The 21,300-nt window shown below is 52.7% G+C and overlaps 1 long non-coding RNA gene across 1 annotated transcript; it reads right to left on the bottom strand.

Moving 5' to 3' along the window:
- Positions 1-16,600: 16,600 nt before the first annotated feature.
- On the bottom strand, positions 16,601-20,932 carry LOC131493568 (uncharacterized). Its single transcript, XR_009252748.1, has 3 exons — positions 20,780-20,932; positions 20,173-20,240; positions 16,601-19,109 (listed from the first exon to the last, which is right to left on the bottom strand). It is a non-coding gene; the product is annotated as an uncharacterized LOC131493568 (long non-coding RNA).
- Between the last annotated feature and the right edge of the window lie 368 nt (positions 20,933-21,300).

Genomic DNA, 21,300 nt, shown 5'->3' with positions numbered 1-21,300 from the left:
TGCTAGATCCCAGCTCTGTGGCCCAGCGTTTGCCTGGCTTATGAATGCCATTTATAGAGGGGCCCTGCCCCAGCCGGGGTCCTAATGACCTGCGCCCTTCACCACACTCCTGTGGATCCTGTCTGACAGTCGGGACCCCTGGGAATGGGAATCCCGCGAGCTAATTGAGTAGGCAATCCCATTTCAGCGAGCTGCTGTCACCGGGAGGGCCCGGGGCTCTGCACAGCCACCCTCAGACAGCGTCGCACCGATCTGGGCGCGGGCACGAGTTGCCTTTCTCGGCTCAGTGCTCGGGAGTCGCAGAGTCACTGTCTGCTCACAGAGGCAGGGTCCCACTGGGCCTCCACGACTGGGCCAGCTCAATGCCGGGGACCAGACACAGCCTGCGCTTTGCTCTCTGCGAAGGAGGAAAATGCTTTTTTTGATTGAGGACAAAGGATTCACTGGAAACAGCCTTCTTGTGCTTTCACATCTAAAAACCAGCTACCACGGTGAGCTTCTGGAGGTGGAGCGTCACTGCAGGGCAGAGCCCTCCCTGCCTCCCCCTGTCTCCCCCTGCTTCCCCTCAGCCCCTACCTTCCCCTCAACTTGTCCTTTACGAAACAGAAAGATATTTCTTCTAATTTACAGCAGTGGATGTTTTTGTACAATATTCCTAAAAACAAAAGAGGGAAAGGAAATTTTAAAACACCTGTCATTCTAATTCTGCTTCTCAGAGTAACCAGATTTTGTTTTATGATCCTCATTTTTTCCACGAACATATAAACCCTTTTTCTCACATAAACGTTTTTAAAGAAAAATATGAGTGAACTCGATGTGCTATTTTGTAACTTGGTTTTTTGGGTTTTGTTTGTTTGTTTTTTATCACTTATCGATATACTCTGGATAATCTTCAAGTTCCTGAATGGTTTCTTTCAACATCACGTACAGGATTCCTGGTTGTAGCTTTCTACAAGTTACCTGATGGGCTATTGTCATGCATTTAGGTAAACAAAGCTGTGAGGAACATTCTCCAGGCTAACGCTTTACACAGGGACAGGATTACTTCCTTTAGGAAAAACAAGGAAGGATAAATGCAGACGGAACTGGGCTAGTCCAAATGGTGTGCACTTTGTTGTTGTTTTTTTTTTTTTTTACGTAGAGAAGAAAATACTCTTGCAAAATAAATAGTAACTTGGTGAGTTGGTAAGTCGCCACACCATTTTTCAGAGCACCTGCGCACGCGAGCTCCTAGATCATACCACTGTCCCATGGAGGCCACCTCTTCCTGTCCCCGTGTGGCACAGCCAGCCCCTTTTCTGCTTCCTGAACACCTCTATTCCACCTCCAGGGCCAGGAGGACCGGGCCACACCATCTAGGCAAGGAGAGCCACCTCCCCCAGGTGACACTGCCCCAGGCGGTGTCATCATCCCCTCCTCTCTGAGAAGCCCTTTCTTAGTTCTGTCCTTGCTGTCCCAGGTACAGGTGTCGCCCTGAATGAGGGCAGGCGGTCCGAGTCTGACTTCTCCCAGGTGGCCGGAACTCCGGCACCTGTGTCCACACCTGCTCCTGGCTCAGGCTCCGCTCTCTCAGAAGAACGCTACCCCATCCTGCAAGCCAGGCACTGAGGTGTCTTCATTTCCTGGTTGTCTTTCTCAACAACCAATGGCTTGATTGCAAAGCCCAGACAACTCGCCCTTTGGGATATTTTTCTGCAGGTGGTGTCATCATCAGCGCGGAGTGGCTGCTCTCCTGAACCTAGTCTTACCCCAACATGGACCCCAGAGTGAGGGATCTGTTTGTTTGCTTTATATTTGAGAGAGTGAAAGAGAGAGTAGGGGACAGGCAGAGAGGCGGGAGGGACAGAGGATCCTAAGCAGGTTCCAAACTGACAGCCGAGAGCCCGACGCGGGGCTCGAACTCGCGAACTGTGAGATCTTGACCTGAGCTGAAGTCTGATGCTTAACCGACTGAGCCCCCCAGGTGCCCCTCTTTTAAACCCTAAAGCTGAGTGACCTACTCTGCTACTGAAACCCCTCTGTGGCTTCCCGCCATCCGCAGGGACAAGCCCAGATGTGCCCACAAGCCTTATAATGTCCTCTCCATCTGGCACCCTCCACCTCTCCAGATCCCCTCTCTGCACTCCCCTCCCCTGCCCCACCCCCTGCCCCCCCCCACTACCACCTGCACACCAGGCTGTAGACGGCACTATCTAGTGGGGAGCCATCAGCCACGTGGGGGTGTTCGGATGCCATTGAACATAATTCAGGGTAGATGAAAGGAAATCTTCGGTTCCTCAGGTGCGCTAGCCACACCCGATGTGCTCGAGGGCTGAGTGTGTGAGCAGCTACCATCCCGGACTGCACGGATGCAGAACACCCCATCTCTGCAACAGGCCTTCTCAGACGGCGCCGCTCCAAGCCTGGAAAATATCGTTTGTCTCTCCGAAGAGCCAAGGTCTTTCTCCAAGTGGTCTCTCTCCCGTGCCTGGGGAATCCGGGAAGATAAAAATGAATCCATTCTCAGAATCCAACCCCATGGTGAATTCGTAAGCATCGCTCTCCCTCATTCGTTGGATTGATTTTGTTCCTGACTCCTTCCACCCGCTCTTGGATAATCAAGACTCCTACTGTAATAAGCTGATTACCCCTCAGCTTGCCTGATGGTAAATTCTAACTTCCTACTGTGTATGTTTCTAGCAGGAGGCTCTCCCCACCTACCTGATGCCCCAAACAGAGTCTGACCTTGTAGGTGCTCCCGTCAGCCTGGGTGCCCGGGTTCATCACACACGAGCATCATCCTCTCTTACCCCCCAGAGCCCCCACAACGTCCAGAGACCCTCCCCTCTTACACTCTACAGACAGGACCGGAGAGGTGACCCCACCCAATCTCTCTCAAACAGCCCTCTTCCCCCTGGTCCCAGGGCCAGTCACAGTCACACAGACCGTGCCATTGGGAGGGGAGCCAGAAGTTCAGATCTCGCCCACCTACCATTCGTGAAATCTTGCACAAGTTGGCCCCTCTTGTTAAGACATGAAAGGCTCTGGCTAATATAAAAAGGAAGAAAAAGTTATCCGGGAGAGGAAACAAGCCAACAATCGCCATGCATTAGTGCCTAATCACCAATTAGCGTGCGGGCTTTCAGTGTGGCCGGGTGGAGGGGCCGCGTGCCGCTGGAGCTGGGGTTCCCAGGGTGAGCTAGAAGAAGAAAGAGGAGGGAAGGATAAAAGGCGGAGGGGCCGAATCAGAATCCCACCCTGCTCCAAGTTTGCCCAAGGCCCACCCTTTTCTTCCAAACACACTGGCCGGCTTTATAACCAACTTGCACGCTGAACATTTTCAACATCAAAATATTCATAACGAGGCACCTTCTCAAAGTTCTCCTGGGAGACGTGCCTTTGGTTCAGGAATTCCTAGCCCAGGAAAGCAGTGGGAAATCCTGCAGTAAGTGGGCTTGTTAAGATCAGTTGGCAGTGTCCCAGCAGGCTCCTCGACAGTCGATGAGAATCACTAAACATCCTTGTAAAGAGTGCAGAGTAATTCCATGGACCCACAAGAAAAGGCGGAGGAAGTTAATTGGTGCCATGAAAGTAAAGCCCGAACCCTGGACTTCCTGGGGAGCGCTCGCTGACCAGAGGGCTTGGCAGAAATCACAGGGACACTTAGTGGTGGCAATTATCAGTTCAGCCTGGCCTCCGGAGCCCCTGAGCTGCCTTGGGGATCACAGCGAGAGGGTGGCTCCCCTCGGTGGCCCTCTGAGAGCCCCGCTCCGTGGGCACCTAGGAGGCCCTCGGAGACCAAATCAAACGCGTTATTGGAGAAGATGGCGAGGGGGCAGAGCATGAGGTGCTGCTTACAGCTGTCCTCTGCATGCTTCTCAGGGCGGAACTAGACACCCCTGCTACCCAGGCTGCACCCCCAGAACCCAGGTTGCACCCCCGGAACCCAGGTTGCACCCCCGGAACCCAGGCAGTGCTCCAGGAACCCAGGACGTACCCCCAAAACCAAAGTTCACCCCCAGAACCCAAGGCTATGCCCCAGGAATCCAGGGAGCGCTCCAGGAACCCAGGGTGCACCCCAGGGCAGCTCCCCCTGCGTGGAGCGGGGTATGGGGAGACAGTGCAGGAGGAAACTTTGGAGAACCAGTGGAGAGTGCATGGCCGTAAGGGAAGAACGGGCACTGAACCCAACTCCTCTCTGCACGCGTATATCCTGGCTTCTCTTTCCCTTGCTGGAAGTCTGACCTCACCATCTGCAAAGTTCCTTCACTCCGTGGTTGCCATTCTGGACTCCACTCCCCGGGGACTGGCTGCACACCTGTCACGCGTGGTGGAGGCAGAGGCCCTGATCTTGGGGCGCACGAGTCCCTCGGAGGCACACGGGTCTCCTCGTGGGGCTCAAGGAGCGGCTCTGCAAGAACACCTGTGAGAGGAACCTAACGCGCCTTTTCTGACTCAGTGCGGCCCCCGGGACTGAAGTACACGCTGAAGGCGAGCTCGTGCATTTGCCGATTTCTTTCCTGGAGTTGACACGAGGCAGCCTTGGGGGTCTGACCCACGCGAGAAAACACCTCCTGCGAGCGCTGGAGGGAGCCGGTTGACCCACTGTGGAAAAGGGAACCAAACACCAACAGAAGGTGTCCTTTTGGGGGGGGTGTTCACTTGGCCACAAAGAGATCCATTTTATTTATTTAAGACTTTCTTAAGTTTAATTATTTAATTTGAGAGAGACAACAGGAGCAAGGGAGGGGAAGAGAGAGAGAGGGAGAGAGAGAATCCCAAGCAGGCTCCGTGCACGGAGCCAGACACGGGGCTCCAACTCACTGACAAAGAGATCATGACCTGAGCTGAAATTAAGAGTCTGACCCTCAGGTGACTGAGTCCCCCAGGCGCCCCAAGATTCATTTTAATTTCTTAGGACCACATATTGGACAAGCAGTGCTGGCTTAGGAGGAGCGGTCTCATCCACCGCATGCTCCCTAAAATACTCAGGAAGCACACTTCCGTTCTGTTCCACAGACTCAGGAAAGAATCGCCCTGAAATATACTGACTTGAAGACCGTCCAGGGCATGCTGGCCGCCGCCCCGCTGCAGGGCCCAGGACCTACTTGTCCCTTGCCTCTTCCCCAAATGCCACGCCATACAGAGTTAAGTGGGCTCTGTCATGCTAGCATGGTTCGCCCTTACAACTCCACCAAGGTGACACGCTCCGTGCCACAGCCAGGCACCGGGCTGGAGTAGCCACGGGCTGTGCGTGCCCCACGACTGCCAACGTTGCTGATCGGCCGGCCCCCAAGGCCACGGCTTAACAAGCCTCAGCAGAAGTAGACGGGAGGGGCCTTCCTCCTTCCTCCGCAAAGAACATGAAACTGACAGAAACAGTATTGGAAGTCAACGGTCCCCACCCCACATCCCTCATCGCATAGGAACACAAGGGCAAGGGTCTTAACCCAAGTCAAGGATTATAGTCAGACCCACACCCCCTGAGGGCCACCCAGCGGGCGATACCATTTTGCCCTAACACCGTAGGGTTCACATACCTCACATATGAAAATAAAATATACTAAAATAAAAATAGTCGAGGAAGAAAAATTCATATTATATCTTTTAGACGTTAGGGTTAGGGCTAGAGTTACATTTTTGGTTGAATTTAAGTGTAATCCATAAAAAACAATCCACAGTCTTTTGTAAACCTTAAATCTGGCATGAACGGATAAGTAAGAAATTTCTAGAAGTGAAGGTTATTCTCTTTATTCTAAGGGGAATAGAAAGTCAACGAAGTGGCAAAAGCAAAGGGCTGACTCCGTGGGTCTGAATTCGACAAACATCAGGAAGGGGAGGCAGCCTAGGTGTCAGCAGAGTGGGGCCCTGGGGACGGGCACCCTGCACTTCATTCAACTGGCAACCCTGTGTGCCCGGAACATTCCATGTTTCCAGGCACCGGATATGTAGAAAGGAACACTGCACAGCCCCCAGCCGCCACAGGGCTTCCCACTCTCTCGGGGGAAGCAGAAAACAAGTAGGTAAATGACAAAAATGTCTACCTCAGTGGGGAGGAGAGGCAGGGAGTAAACACAGCAGCAGGGATGGGGTGTGGGGGAGGGCCAGGGGGTGCGATTTCAGATGTAGTGATAAATCAGGGAAGGGTCCACACTCCCTGGATCCTTTCTGCATAGTTTGAGATTTCTATCAGGCCGGTGTCCACGAGCTGGGACACCAGCAGGGGATGGAAGTTAAATAAAACACTGACCGTGACATTCAGATCTGCGGTACATTCCAAAGTGCATCCCAGAATTTGGAACCGGCCTCTCCCTTTGTCCCATCTCACCCGACCCACACACCCAGCTCCCTGGAAATCGAGGGATCTTAAGATACCCACGACACAAGGTCACGGCCGAAGGTTCTGGTTCGTGTATTTGAGCGGATGGGTCAGCTACTCGTTCTAAAAGTGTTCATAGAATACCACAGGGGTGCGTCAGGCTCTAGAGCTGGGGGAAAGCAAGTCCAAATTCCCGTCTACTTTCTGTTGGGGGTTCTGGGGACACAAACGCAAAGAACACGTGAGAGTCAGTTGCAGAGCAGTGTGCCGCATAAAGCCCAAATCTTTTCTGCCTGTGAAGGTTTCAAAAAGAGGTGATACTGAGCCTGGGGTTTTGAAGAATGAAAAAAAGTTTTTCAGGCTGAAAAGGGATGGAAAGGCATTCCAGACAAGGAGAGGGGCAAATGCAAAGTCACAGAGGAGGGACAAACACAGAATACCTAAGGACGGCCAAGTCGTTCAGTGTGGCCAGAACGTAGTTGTATGAGCAGGGAGGGACAGAAAATAAAGCTTGAGAAGGGTGTTGGAACTGGATCATGAGATCCTTATAGTGCCACACAGAGGCTGCCAGGGTGAGGCCCGGTCTCCATAAAGACCTCGCTACAGCAGGGTGAAGGAGGCGTGGGAGGGGAGAGGTGGGTTGAGAGGGAGTCCACAGGCAGGAAGATCGGTGGGAGGCCATTGCAGTAATGGGCAACATGGGAAGGTTAAAGTAAAGCAGGGCAGTAGGGACAGTAGAGAAGATTAGGGAGCAGGGGTGTGGCCTGGGAGATGGCCACCTTACATGGGGGATGAATTCGTCTTCTATTGCTGCATAACATCAGCACCAAATGAGCCGCTTAAAAATATACACACATTTATTATCTAACAGTTTCAAAGCTTGCCTGGCTCTGCTGCTGGGGTCTCCCAAGGCTGCCGGCAAGGTGCCAACTAGAACAGGATTCTCATCCGGTGGTTTGACTGGGGAAGGATCCACTTTCCTGCTCACACAGTTATTGGTAGAATCCGATTCCTTACAGCTGTAAAACCGAGAGCTTTGGGTTTGAGGGGCTGTGGCGGGCGGGGCGTGGGGGGTGGGGAGTGTTCTGCTGGAGGCTGCCCTCAGTTTCTGGAAGCACATGTAGTTCCTTGCCATGTGAGGATCCCCAGAATGACTGCTTCCTTCCCAACAGCCACCAGGGAAAGAGAAACCCCAGCAAGAAAGCCACGACAGTCTTAGGTCACGTAGTCGCCTGCCTTTGTTGCGATCTACTGTTAGAAGTCCGCCACCGGCCCCGCCCACACTCTAGGGGAGGTCCAGGGATCGTGGGGTCACCTTAGAGTCTGCCCACCAGGGGAAGGTCACACTCTTCACCGACAGCACGGTGCAAGGCGCGGAGGAAAGATGAGCTCCAGGTTAGGCACGTTGAGCCAGGTCTCCGTGCATCGCCAAACAGAACCAGGGCTCCTGTTCTCAGTGATAAGAAGAAGAACAGAGAGCGGATCCCACAGAGAGCAGATGGAATGTGGCTCCAGCCGGTGTGGACAAGGGCAGCGATCTCCCTGACTCCCAGATACTTTCCAACCACAAATACGAATTGTTTCCTGCCAGGAACCAGGAGGGAGAGGCGTCAATGTGGCCACCGGAAAGGACCACATATTGTGTGACTCCAATGACAGGAAACATCCAGAAAAGGTGAGTCCATGGAGAGAGAAAGTAGGTGAGTGTTTTCCTGGGGCTGGGGGAGCAGCGGGAGTGGCGGCAAGAGGGATCTTTCCGGGTCGATGGAAAAGTCCTAAATGCGGGTGGCAAAGTCGGTTGCACAACTCCGTGCATTTACTCAAAATCACGCACGTGTCCTTTGAAATGTGTGCGTTCATGATCGTAAATTGTAGCTCAGTACCGCTGTTTGAAAAATACAGCTCCTAAGTAGCACTCCATGCGGCAAGGGTCTGGCTGGGTCACACGGGAAGGCCGTACCAACGGGTGGGTGACGCTGCCCACGGCAGGACGCTCTGAGAGAAGGGACGCGGCATAGCCACACGGGAAGAGAACCAGGCAAGACCTGCCAGACCCCCCACTTTCAGGAAGGGACGCTCTGGATGAAGTGCTCCCCAAAGTGGCGGCGTGCCCCTCACTCATCCAACAAACACCGCCTGAGAACTCGCAGATGCCAGCACAGTCCCTGTCCCCAGGCAGCTGACAGACCAAGGCAGGGGCACACGCGCACAGTGTCACTTACAAGGACACCCCTGCCCCAGTGGAGATAGATAGCAATGTGTCCCGAGGCACCAGGGACCTGCAGGAGTATCAGCGGTGTCCTGGGCCACCGCAGTCAACCTGGAAGTTGATCTTCTTCCCGGGGCTTTTGGGGCTCTGAACAGCCTATGTTAAAACCATGGTGGCCTCGGGGCACCTGGGTGGCTCAGTCGGTTAGGCTTCCGGCTTCGGCTCAGGTCATGACCTCACGGTTCGCAGGGTTCAAGCCCCGCGTCGGGCTCTGTGCCGACAGCTCAGATTCTGTGTCTCCCTCTCTCTCTGCCCCCCCGCGCTCACACTGTGTCTCTCTTTCTGTCTCTCAAAAATAAATAGACATTAAGAAAAAAATTTTTTTTAATTAAAAAAAAAATGGTGCCCTCGCACCACATATGATGGGCCAGCTTATCCCCAGATTAAATGCACAGGAAGCCAAGGCCCATTGGCCTCCTTCCCTGCTGCCTTCAGTATGTAGCCTTTGCCCTTGGCATTTCATCTTTACCCCAAAGTTACCGGGAGAACAGATCACCAGGGCCTCGAAATCAGAGACTTGCTCTTCCCCCCAGTGCAGGGTAAAGGTTGTAACCGGAGGGAGGCAGCCGAAGAAAACCAAGGAATTGTGCTAATAATGTCTTAAGTGCGCTGTTTATATGCACAGTATATATGTATATGCGCTATCTACAGTGTTGGTTACTGCATTTGCCACTCCTCACAGGCCTAGAAGGGAACTGTTACCCCGTGTTCCAGATGAGAACATCGAGGCCCAGAGTCAAGCCTCTCCTGACACACCACCCTGGCCCACAGAGCAACCACGACCCCGTGTCCCCCATGGGCCTTGCCCGTCCAGTCCAAGGCACGTATATGCATCGTGCACACGTGGAAAACTACCCCCCCCCACCTCCAGGCCCCTCCAACGTGCCAAATCGATCACTGCAATCGGCACAGAAAGCATTTAGACTTTCCTACGTGGGAGACATTTTTAACGCGCTCACCTCACCTGTTTCTATGATTAGAAACAAGCTGCAAAGCAAACCAAAGGCGATTTTACAGCCGCACGGAGGGCAGAGTATCTTCAGTGTGGCCCAGCGCTAGACGCCCCCGCGGTGGACCAGGGCCCGGGGGGACTGACGTTGGGTCGGGGGGCGGGGGGGCAGAATTGCACCCTCTCGGGCCTGGAAACAGCCTGGGCAAGCGAATCCTAGCCCCTCATTAGTGACATAAGAAAGCCGTAGCCCCGAGAAGCTCCGTGACCTGCCCAAGGTGAGTCAGGGGGGCGTCCGGAGGCCACGGAGGGCCCCCCACCCCCGACGTGCCCCGGCTCCTCACCCGCGTCTGATTAACTCGTAGCTGAGGGCGGAGCTGTTTCGCAGACACCTGACAAAAGTCATTTCCAGCTAAGGGTTCTATTTAGTCCTTACACACAACCTGTGCATTTTCTCTCCTGGAATTTGATATCTCGGGAAACCTGCCAAGGACTGTTCACCAGGGAGAGTGAGGATGGAAAGCAGGGAAAGGAAATCAGAGGAGGAAGGTGCTGGTGCGCACTGCACGGATCTCTGCCCCTGCCCGGCGACCAGGCCCCACAGTGCCCGGAGGCTGGTGCCCCGGCCGGGGGGCAGCACTCACAGGGCCCGGGCCCGGCTCGGGAGGTGGCATGCCCTGACCGTGCATCCCACCGGCTTTGCTGGGGAGCGCCCGTCCAGCCCCCTGGACGCCATCTCTCGCCCTGCAGACGGCACCATGGGCCGCTTCTCATGTTATCTCGTGTTGTTTCAGAAGCAAATTTTCTAAACTCCTCAATCAGCAAACCTATGTCCAGAGTGATATTAACAGCAATTATCACTGTCAAGGCTCTTTAATTTCTTTGCCTGAAGGATGGCTTCATCTGTCACACCGTAATGGATCAGGATGGAGGTCACTTGGCGTTTCTGAACACTACGGGACATGTGACAAGAAAACGTGAAATGAGGCATCTGCCCTGAGTCTCAGGCCTAAAGCCTCCAGCCTGCCTTCCTTGTTTCCCTCAGGTGTCTGTTCGTTCCAGACACACCCTGGGTGCCTTGTAAGTGCTGGACACCAGAAGGAGGGGCCTCCGGGAGCGTGGGTCCCTGCGCCCGTCTCTGGGAACTCGGACTCAGGAATCAGTGCTGCGTCACGCGGCAGGCTTGGTGACGCCTGGTGGCCCACAGAGCCTACTAGAAGCCCTTTGTAAACTGCCAGCGGAACTCTCCGGGATGACAGAAATGGGCCACGGGCACGGAGAGAGCACCCTCTCCACCTGCAGCAAAGAGAGGAGGAGGGAGGTCCGGGCACGGAGCACGAGAGTCAGCGGAGCGAAAGGAAGGGTCTGCTGAGCCGAGGTCAATGCAAAGGGAGCCTCCAACAGAGAGGAGGGTAGGAAATGCCACGATACTCCAGCATCTACGTCCCGGGAGGCCAGCCCAGGCCTTGAAGGCCAGACAAGGAGGAAGAAACTCCTTGTGAGCCAGGGCTTTGCTGGCGATGAAGCGGGGCCTCCAGGAGCCTGAAGAGTCCTGCCATGAGTCCCTGCTGGTACCTGCTGGTCAGGGAGGAAGGAAGGTCGGGGACGGCCTGCACGAGCTAAGAGGGAAAACAGGGCAACATTTTGTTCAAAATGGCCTCTCCGCGTGCTGCCTTACTGACTCCCTCATTTCCTCTCGGGCCCTCTGTCTCTGGCTTTCTTAAGTAAATATTCCCGTCAGAAAACAGAACCCTCATAAAGTCATCTCTACCGCGGAGTTTATTTAACGTGGTGCAACCCAAATTCAAGACCCAAGGAGACTGTTCACTGAGCCTCAGCACAGACCCAGAGCGTGGGCGGAAACACAGACCCCTGGGTCCTCCCCGGCTCCCCCCATTAATTTATTCCACATACAATCTTCTCCCCGGCCTGGAGGGAATCGGTTTCATGGAGGTCCTCTTAGCAGAGGATTTATCAAACCAGAGTATATGCACGGTATGAACATCAGATCCATTATCTAAGCTGTTGGTTTTAGTCGAAATGTCAAGAAATGATTTAGTATAAAATCCGTCACAAAAGCATTTATTAAAAAATCTTTAGCTGTGTTCTTCATCTACAAACATTTACTACCCTGCATACAAATGTCAGCGGTTCAGCCTAATATACCTCTTCATTTATTTACTGTTCCTTCCTGCTGGATAAAAGCCAAAAACGATGTCCCCCGGCAGGCTGCCGCTCAGTGCAGACGGGAGAACGCTTCTCGCCACCGTGATGTCAACTAATCCATCTTCTTGGGGCGCCATTTGATAACAAGTTGACCTCATTAAGGTCGTGCCTTCTTTGGGGAGTGGAGTCCTCCTCACCCAGAGGTATTGTCGAAAGATGGAAGTTTATCAACGTACGACCAGCACTTTCCAGAGGAACTACGTGAATTAAATGCGGGCTTCACCACCGAGTAGACTGAAGCACGTTGGATGGGCTTTTGTACAAACACGCCATGTGCGAAAGATTCACCCACTGGTTCCCTGCCTCAGTTCGCAGGCCCTGGAGGGTCTCCTGTGACCTCATTTTGTGTTCCCCAAGTTCTCTAAACGAAGCGAATTCTCTGGTCGGGAACAGCCGCCCCCGCCTTGAAGACTGGGACACGGGGAGTGCTCCAGAGGGCTGAGTAGCCTGTCCAGGTCACACAGCTGGCTGGTGACAGCAGCGGCCCTAGAACACTGGATTCATGGTTTTAGACTGAACGTGTGTCATCTGGCCCTGCTGCAGGGGAGGGAGAAGGGATTCCAACAGCGGAGAGAGCAGCCAAAATAAGCAAACAAATAGAGGCCATTGAAACTCGGGGGGGAGCTTGGATTTCAGAGCCTCCATTGTGAGCATCGAAAACCACAGTTCACCTCCAAGTAACCCTCATCTGCTTTCCATCTTCCAAATCTACACCGGCCACGTCATCCCTACCATGGGTTATCGATGCCTTCGGTACAGGACCCGCGTATTCCAAATTGGCAAGGCAAACATCCAGCTGCTAAAAACACTCCCAAGAAGAATGGATCACTAACAAGGAGACCGAAAGAGCGTCCAGATGCCTTGGCTGCAGGGACTCTGGCTCCAGCGTAAATGCACCCCAAGGGGACAGCTTTTAAATCCAACGATGGACATGCATGGGGGGGGGGGGTCTCCTGCTCTTCTGAGACCACACCAGCACTCATGCCCCACGGGTCCCCTGCCAGAGGTCTGTCCCCACTTGTAAATGCTCCTCGGATAAAGCAGGGAAAATGGAGGCACTGCAAGGGCCAGGGGCAGGGGCGCCGAGGTCTCTGACTCCAGAGAACTTCCCCAGTACCTCGCTGGATGAGCCCCGGGGGGGGGGGTGTGGTGGGGTTGAGGCCACATGGAGACGGAGAGGAGAACCTGCAACAGGTGCCTGTACTTGGTAGATAGAGACGCAGAGCCCGCCCCCCCAACCCTGTGTTTCCCCTTCATTCCTTTCTCCCAGTTTCCTATTTTGCTTCCCTCTTTCCTTTCCCTGCCTTACGTGATGAAAAACCCTGACGGTTAACGACAAGAGTAAGCATCATATTACAAAACCCATGGTAGTGAAAGCTAACATCCATTGAACACTCCCTGGGCCTTGGCCGTATTACCTTATGCAGCCCTTCCAAGGACTCTCGGGAGCATATGAGTTTGTTAACCGTGCTCTTCCTTCCAGCACCTTCCACAGCCTAATGCTTCCACAAGCTTGCTGGCTCTGTGCTGCTCGCCTCCACCACCAGAATCACGAGCTCGGAGTAGCACATCGTCCACCGCATTTCTGCCGCACCCCGGTTCCCAGGACAGTCAAGAAACGCAACTGAAGGGGTGCACCAAGTCCCACTTTGCAGATGGGAACATGGAGGCTCTGAGAAACTGTGGAGCCCAGGTCAACCAGACAGGAAATGGGAGTCAGGACCAGGCTGAGGCGGGTCAGGAATGGCAACCCTCCTTCGCCTCTGCCCTTCAGGACACAGCGTATCCCCAGACTGTCTCCCCAGCCTCTCAAATGCCACGATCTGGCAGGAGGTCCCTCACTTTCCTTGGTATCAGTGCAGGCAATTCCCCGAGTATGTAGCTCTGACCATGGGTTTATTCTGGAGAGTTCATTCGCAACAGAGAGATCCCTGGGACTCAGCGTCACCCTGGTGCTATCCCTCAGGACGGTCGTGATCACGGGCCATGCCCACCTGCCTCCTGGGGCTCTGGGACCCCGGCACCTTCTGGAGCTTCCCCACTCGTATGAGTTACTCCTAGCGTGAAATACATTTGTATCACTTAAAGAGAGCAAGCTCATTATTTAACTCTACCCAGATTTAGTTCAAATATAAGAGTTCCAGTGTACATCTGAGACTTCTGGGAAATTGATTTTTCTGCTTAAGATCATTTCATAGGGTTTAGCATTTAAACCAAATCAGGCGCAGACTGATCTCTTAGCAGATACTACACTTGTTTCCTTTTTCTAGAGACCAGCCGAAATGGGAGTCCTTCTCCCCGCCCCTACACTTGCCAATTGTGTTTTGTGACTTTAGCAGACCACGGTGGCCCAGAAGTCATCCTGAAACAGCCATCTCTCCTTCCCATGTCTGTGCCATTGGGGCAGATGTGCCCAGGGAGGGCCACGCAGCCGGGAACAGCATTCAGCACTCGGCTGACCTCCTGTCTACCTCTCCAGAAATGCCCACTGTGGCCAAGAGGCTTTGGGTTGCTTGTGTTTTTGTTGTTGTTGTTGTTGTTGTTTTTTCCTATTTCTCAGCCATCTCCAAGTGATGTCCTTGATTTCCTCCTGAGAGTAAAGCACTGATTGACCAGGGATTTTAACCGAAACCTCTCGCCAGAAACTGCCGTTGATGTGCAGCAATGGAAAACCGTGCTGGAAGCTTATCTTCGCGTTCACAGCCAAATTATATGGTTGTGGTAATGAAGCTCTAATATTTAGTATAAACTGTTTTCTGTCAAGCTCTTCAGAGGAGAAAGAACCCGTATGATCATCCAAGGACTGATGGTCTTAAATAACTTCCCAAACGATGGCAGCTTAAAAAGCAGAAAGGAGAGGTTCCAAATGAAGAGAGTCCACAGGTTCACAAAGAAAAGCAAGGGCAAATGGCAGGGGTCATGGGAAGCGTCAACACACCCCACTTCCTACAGAATTGTCCCTATGTCATTGTAAATGGAGAAAAAGGAGTACGTGTATTAAGGTGCAGGCTAAAATGTTACAATTATTCCAATAAAAGAGGAACATGGGGCTGAGGGGATGCTTGGGAAATGGGCTTCAGAAATGCAGTCCCATCCAGGTCAGGGTCATGTTCACAAGGGTACAGGCTGGGCGGGGTGTGCAGCGAGTCTGGGCTGCTGGAGCCAGTGCACGGGGGATGACGCCGGTCCCCATCCTTGGCAGCTGGTGAAGAGGAGTGGGGACAGGCATGGTGTCTGGTGAGCCTTCACTTAAACCCTCAACACATTAAGCACCCAACAAATGACCTTTCTTATTACCTCCCGTGCTTATTATTACCATATGCAACGCGTGAGGGCCGAGACTGGCATATTCAGAAGAATTCGCTGTCCTCTGCCTGTCCTCTCCCATGAGTCAGACGAAACCTAGAGGCCTGGCCTTGCCCAGAAAGGCCTCCACTGACCTTCGAAAGCCTCCACCTCCCGGGTGGCAGTGTAGATGGGACCCCAGAACAAAGCCAGTGGGTCCCTGAAGACTTGAGAACCATCATTCATCTGAGCCAGGCCGTGGAGACGTACTTGGAGACCTGCTCTGTGTCCAACGCAACTTTCTTGTGACGACAAGTATACATTTCATCTACGTGACCGGACCTGGTAGCCACCAGTCACGTGACTACCGTGCACTTGAGATGAGGGAAGTGCCAGTGAGAAACTGTTTAAATTGCATTTTAATTAATTAGTTGGATAATTAATGGATTGATTAAATAGATACATGAGGCTAACGGATGCCACACCAGAACCAGCCTGGACTGCTCCTTGCCAGGTGGGCTGGCCAGCCCGAGGCCCAGGGCAGGTCAAAAGATGCATCACAGGTGGGGCGCCTGGGGGGTTCAGTCGGTTAAGCATCCGACTTTGGCTCAGGTCGTGATCTCGCAGTTCGTGGGTTCAAGTTCCGTGTCGGGTTCTGTGCTAACAGCTCAGAGCCTGGAGCCTGCTTCAGATCCTGTGTCTCCCTCTTTCTCGGACCCTCCCCCGCCTCAAAAATAAACATTAATTTTTTTAAAAAACCAGATGCATCACAGGTGCCAGGCTGCTCCCTTCCTGCCCTCTCCCACCTTCGCACCTTGGGGCATATCTTCTCTGGCCTCAAATTTTGCACACGGACCTGCTGCCGTGGGCTGGGCCCCCAACCCCTCCCATGAGGAGGCTGGGGGGCAGCTGAGCTCGGCACAACCCTGGATACCGCCAGCCCAATGCCAGGCTGGCACGGGCGGACCAGGAGAGACCTCGAAATGGTGCCCACACACCCCGGGGCACACAGCCAGAGCTCAGGCCAGCTCCACCTGAGGCCTGCCCACCCCTCACCCCGACAGCCGTGCTGGGCCCCTAGAAAGGACATGTCCCCCAGATTCCTGGGCCTCCATGTGGACCCTGCTGGCAGAGACAGACCAGAGAGGCCACACAGCCTGCTCCTCGAGGCCTGACAAACCTCTCAACGTGTGCACATGCTTACACGCACACACGCACACCCGCATACACACATGCACACGCATATTCACACAAATACTCACTACATGTGCACACACACTTGCACTCATATGCACACACATATGGCTTCATGACCATGCACACACAGGCACACGTAAACATGCATACATGTACATGGACACGCTTGCACAGATATGCACACACATACTCATGCACACGTACACATGCCCAGACACGTAAGCAAACCCCAACAGCAGTAGCAAAGTGAGCCCAGTACTTTTCCTAGCTCAGCCTCAATTTCCTCATCTGAAAAATGGGCATGAGTGGAATTAACCAGAGCAGCAATAACATTTACCTTGCCGGAGTGCTGTGAGCCCCGCTGCTCTCGGAATGCTGGGGACCAGCCCTCTCAGAGGCCTACCCTGGGGTTCTCTCAGCTTCGGGCCCGGGCCTTTTTTTGCCCACTGTGTGTTTCCAGCAACTAAATGTTCACAGGATCTAATTTAGGGGAAATTCAGGAATGAATAAGATCAATCCTTGGGGGAAATCAGGAGAAGGTGGGAGAAAGGTCCCAGCCACATGGAGCCCAGAGAGCTGGGTTCGTGGTCCCTGAAGGCAAAAACGGGAGTCACAGGTGGGGTGGAGTCGGCCATGTCCTCTGCCCCCAGTCCAGCACTTGTATCTGGGGAGCAACAAGAAAGCAATACAAACCCTTTACAGTCCAAGAGGCAGGAATAAAATCCCTGCTCTCAAAAAGGAAGGAGTGGAGCCCCCACTCAGCTAGCTGGCGGGTGTGGGTCCCCCGAGCCTGGCTGAGCCACAAGCCCCAGCCCCATTCTGCCGGAAGGTGACTTTAGGAACATCCACTTACCACCCCCAAGCCCCCGTTCTTCAGTCACATGGATGGAGAACTCTACACTTGTCCTCAGCATCAGGAGGAGACCAACTGCAGAAGCTGTGGCCACAGCGGGAGAATTTCCGGTTCCCGCCGTCTGGCCTAGTCTCCCATTTCCCAGCCAACTAGCCACGCCCTAGCAGGAAACCAGGTTCTCCACCGTCTTGTGGAGATACAGCCCCAGTCACCGCTCAGGCAAAGCCAAAGTCAAGAGCAGAGGCTGAGCTCTGTGTCGCAGATCGGTCCCACCCCACAGACCATCCCGTGTTTGCCCCTTGGTTGCTTCTCGGGACTAGACGATGCTGGCTGGGCTCCACCCTGCACCCGGTCAGTGCTGGGGCCTGGACGGCGGGAACCGGGCCCTGGCTTCGCAGAGCCTGCTCTCAAGAGGCTACGAGGGAAAAGCAGGTCCCTGGGGGAAGCCCCCTTGGGCGGAGACTCCCGGAAACCATCCCGTTCAGCCCTGGGACATCCTCACCACCTGCCACTCCGGGGGCCCAAATTCTGAGGCCGGTTGCACGATGGGCGTCAAAGCTCAAATTAAGTCGAACCCCCAAGGACAGCAAAGCTAGTGCCATCTGGGGTTAAAGATGTAGTGAAAACAATGGTGGGGGTGCGGGGGGGATTTGGAAATGGCCAGGGAAATGGGATCACGTCCTCCAACACTGGCAGTTGGCCAGCGTCCCTCCCCAGAGCTGCGACATCCGCCCCCAACTCTGAGGCCTGATGTTTAAAGGCCGCTTGTCCCTTGTCTGTGGCTGAGTCCCAGCATGCGGGATGAATAAGTTGGTCCCTCTAAGCCACCAGCCCTGCTCCTCAGAGAGACCCAGGGGCTCTAGTGCATCCTGACCATTTCAGAGCTTGCACGGGGGTCATGCAGCCTTGTGCGCAGGTGCACCCTGCGGACGCTCTTTTCTCTCTCTTCACCTGGCTGTGCTGTCACCTGGCCTTCTGTGCCCCCAGGCAGCTTGTCTGGTCTCCACAGCAAAGCTGGACACTCCTTCTGTGTTTGGCCCATTACCATGGGGGCTGTGAAGGGGCTAGAGATCATTTCATTCACGAAAATTCCTCTTAGGGACAGCCCTCTACGCGTACAGAAGACATATTCTGGTAAGTCACTTGGAGCAGAGAGGGAAGGTCCCACAAGGGCAAGCATATGTCGCAAAGGGATGCAAGGCTGTGAGCCAGGGCAGGTCCAGACGCTCGAGAGCCTTCCTTATGCTGAGTGCTGGCTGTCAATACACATAATGGAACATCACTCAGCCGGGAACAAAAGAAAGCCCTGCCATTTGTGACCACCTAGATGGACCTTGAAGGCATTATGTTAAGCGAAATAAACCAGACAGAGAAAGACAAATACCATATGACGTCTTAGGCGTGGAATGTAAGAACGAACAAATAAAGCAAAACTCGTAGGTACAGAGAACAGATTGGCAGCTTCCAGAGGCAAGGGTGGGGGAAGATGGGTCAAAGTGGTCAAAAGCTACAAACTTCCAAGTACAAAACAAGGAAGTCGTGGGGATATCATACACAGCGTGGCGACTCTGGTTAACACTACTGTACTGTGTATTTGAAAGTTGCTGAGAGTGTCGACCTTGCAAGTTCCCATCACATGAAAAAGCGTCTTGTAAGAAGTGACGGACGTGAAGTGAACTGTGGCCATGATTCTACAATATACTTTTATATCACACCATGCCGTGGCATGCTTTAAACTTATCCAATGTTATAGGTCGATTCTGTCTCCGTAAAACCGAGGGGGCGACTAAGAGAGAGTTTAATATTGTGAAAGCAGATACGAATTTGTAAAAGTAAAAAAAAAAATTAAATGAAGTTAAAAAAGCATTATTTACTCACTCCTACAAGAGCAGCCAAGGGGGCAGAGCAGCGAGAAGGACCCACCTCAAACTCCAAAGCAGCAGGGACGAGCCATTGCCTGTGGGCCAAATCCGGGCATCGTCTGTTTTTGTATGGCCCACAAACTAAGAATGGTTATTACATTTGTAAATGGCTGAAAAAAAATCAAAAGAAGAATAATAGTTCATGACACATGAAAATCATATAAAATTCAAATTCCAATGCCCATAAATAAAGTTTTATTGGAACACAGCTACACTCATTCCTTTACATGTTGTCTACAGCTGTTTTTAAGCTGCAGTGACACAGCTGAGTAATTGTAACAGCACGGCTTGCAAACCCAATGTACTGATTATCCGGCCCCTCATAGGCACGGTGGCCAACCCTTAATCTACACAATTTTAAATTTTTTTTTTTTCAACATTTTTTATTTATTTTTGGGACAGAGAGAGACAGAGCATGAACGGGGGAGGGGCAGAGAGAGAGGGAGACACAGAATCGGAAACAGGCTCCAGGCTCCGAGCCATCGGCCCAGAGCCTGACGCGGGGCTCGAACTCACGGACCGCGAGATCGTGACCTGGCTGAAGCCGGACGCTTAACCGACTGCGCCACCCAGGCGCCCCAATCTACACAATTTTAAAGAATTTTGCAAAGTGCTGCTGTGAGCCCAGACGGTCCCCTCCACCAATGCAGGACAGAGACGCCTTCTAGGTGAATAAGAAAGACAGAGCAAACTTTTCGGGAGAATTCTAGCATCTCCTTGTACCACATCCTGTTAAGATGATTGAATAATTTACACACACACACACACACACACACACGTCACTCTTCTACAGAAGAGAGAACGAAAACCATTTTCATCGATTCCAAAATATAAATGAACAATTTTCAGATTAGAAATTCTTTTAGGAAAAAAAAAAAAAAAACCAGGGCCCAGTATTTGCTACTTTACAAACAGTTATCTCCCATCTTGGTGACAAGAGATTACACTCTCCATTCAGGCTTTCCCACCCCCCACCCCCATCATCTGATGAAAGCCCAAAATTCACTTTGGGCAAAAGACCCAGGAGACTGACTGGGAAAACCCAAAGGCCAGTGGGGTCCCTTCTGAGCCCTTAGAGTCCTCAGCACCTCCACATCCAGGACCACCATGGATTCTCACCAAAGAGGCATCTTGGCAGAAACAAGCATTTGAAAAATGGAAGGTGAGACTCACCAGAAAGCACAGACTTAGGGAGGTCCAGTCGGTGTTAGGTCCTTATGTTTTTGAGCACTCCAATTTGACTATTAATATAGGAACGTCAAAATAAAATACCCAGGAGTCAAATCAGGCAGGGAGTTAGATCAGGTGTAATTTTCTTTTGCAGTCTGAACAAAAGACATTTTCTAACCAAGCCAAATAAGGGAGGGGGGGAGTTATACAGATAGATATAGAAATGCACACATAAATGCGCTTCATGCAAAATTTCAAATGGCTTCGTGACAGCTCTGAGAACCTGTCTGGGGATAATTTTATGGAAAAGCAGTCAGAATGAAATCAATGAGAAAAGCAAGAAGAATGTACGTTCTGTCATTTTTAGTGGGGAAAATGGCTGCTTGATTTTCCTTGGCATGCTCCCTCATAACCACTTTGAAGACCTCTCAACTGAGGAGGGAAATCCACATCCTGACAGGTTCCCACGTGTTCCTCCCATCAATTATAAATTCATCTTTCATCCATCTAAGTGGAGCGCTTAGAATGCGTGTCGGAGCCCGGGGGGTGGGGGGGTGGGGGGCTGTGCAGAGGCTTACAAGCCCTGCACCCACCCTGCCTCCCAGGGTACCTTCGAGCAAGTCACTGCTTCTACTTCCTTGAGCCTCAGCTTTCTCATCTGTACAATGGGCACGAAGCCCCGCGCTGCCTTCTCCGTCCGCTGTCGCCAAAGGGTCCGCTCTGGCTGAAGATCTAAGATTGCTTCGCTGTGGGGATACCCTTCTAGCAGTCGCTGAAACACAGTACAGAGCAGAGCAGGTCGGAAAGCACTTCCGTGTGTTTACACACGAGAGCTGAGTCTTTCTCCTTCATCCGAGTGGAGAATGCCTTGGCCACAGCAGAACAAGTGCACTGACTGCTAAACGTATAGGTGGAGGGCACTTTGCAGCCACCCCCCTGCCCTCCAGGAAAGTGTGAATGGCCAAGAAACTGTCAGCTTCTGTTTTTCTGCTGCCTCAAACCATAAAATGTTCACAAAACAACAAGAAAACTATATTGACCCAATCCCCAAGATAGATCAGAACAGGAGAGAGATTTTGATGGGGAGACAAGAGCAGAAAGCTGAATCTTCTTAATGGCCAGGATTTATAA

The sequence above is a fragment of the Neofelis nebulosa genome, chromosome 13 (genome assembly GCF_028018385.1).
Source record: "Neofelis nebulosa isolate mNeoNeb1 chromosome 13, mNeoNeb1.pri, whole genome shotgun sequence".
In the NCBI taxonomy this organism is placed as follows: Eukaryota; Metazoa; Chordata; class Mammalia; order Carnivora; family Felidae; genus Neofelis; species Neofelis nebulosa.
This window is presented reverse-complemented; position numbering and strand designations above follow the sequence as displayed.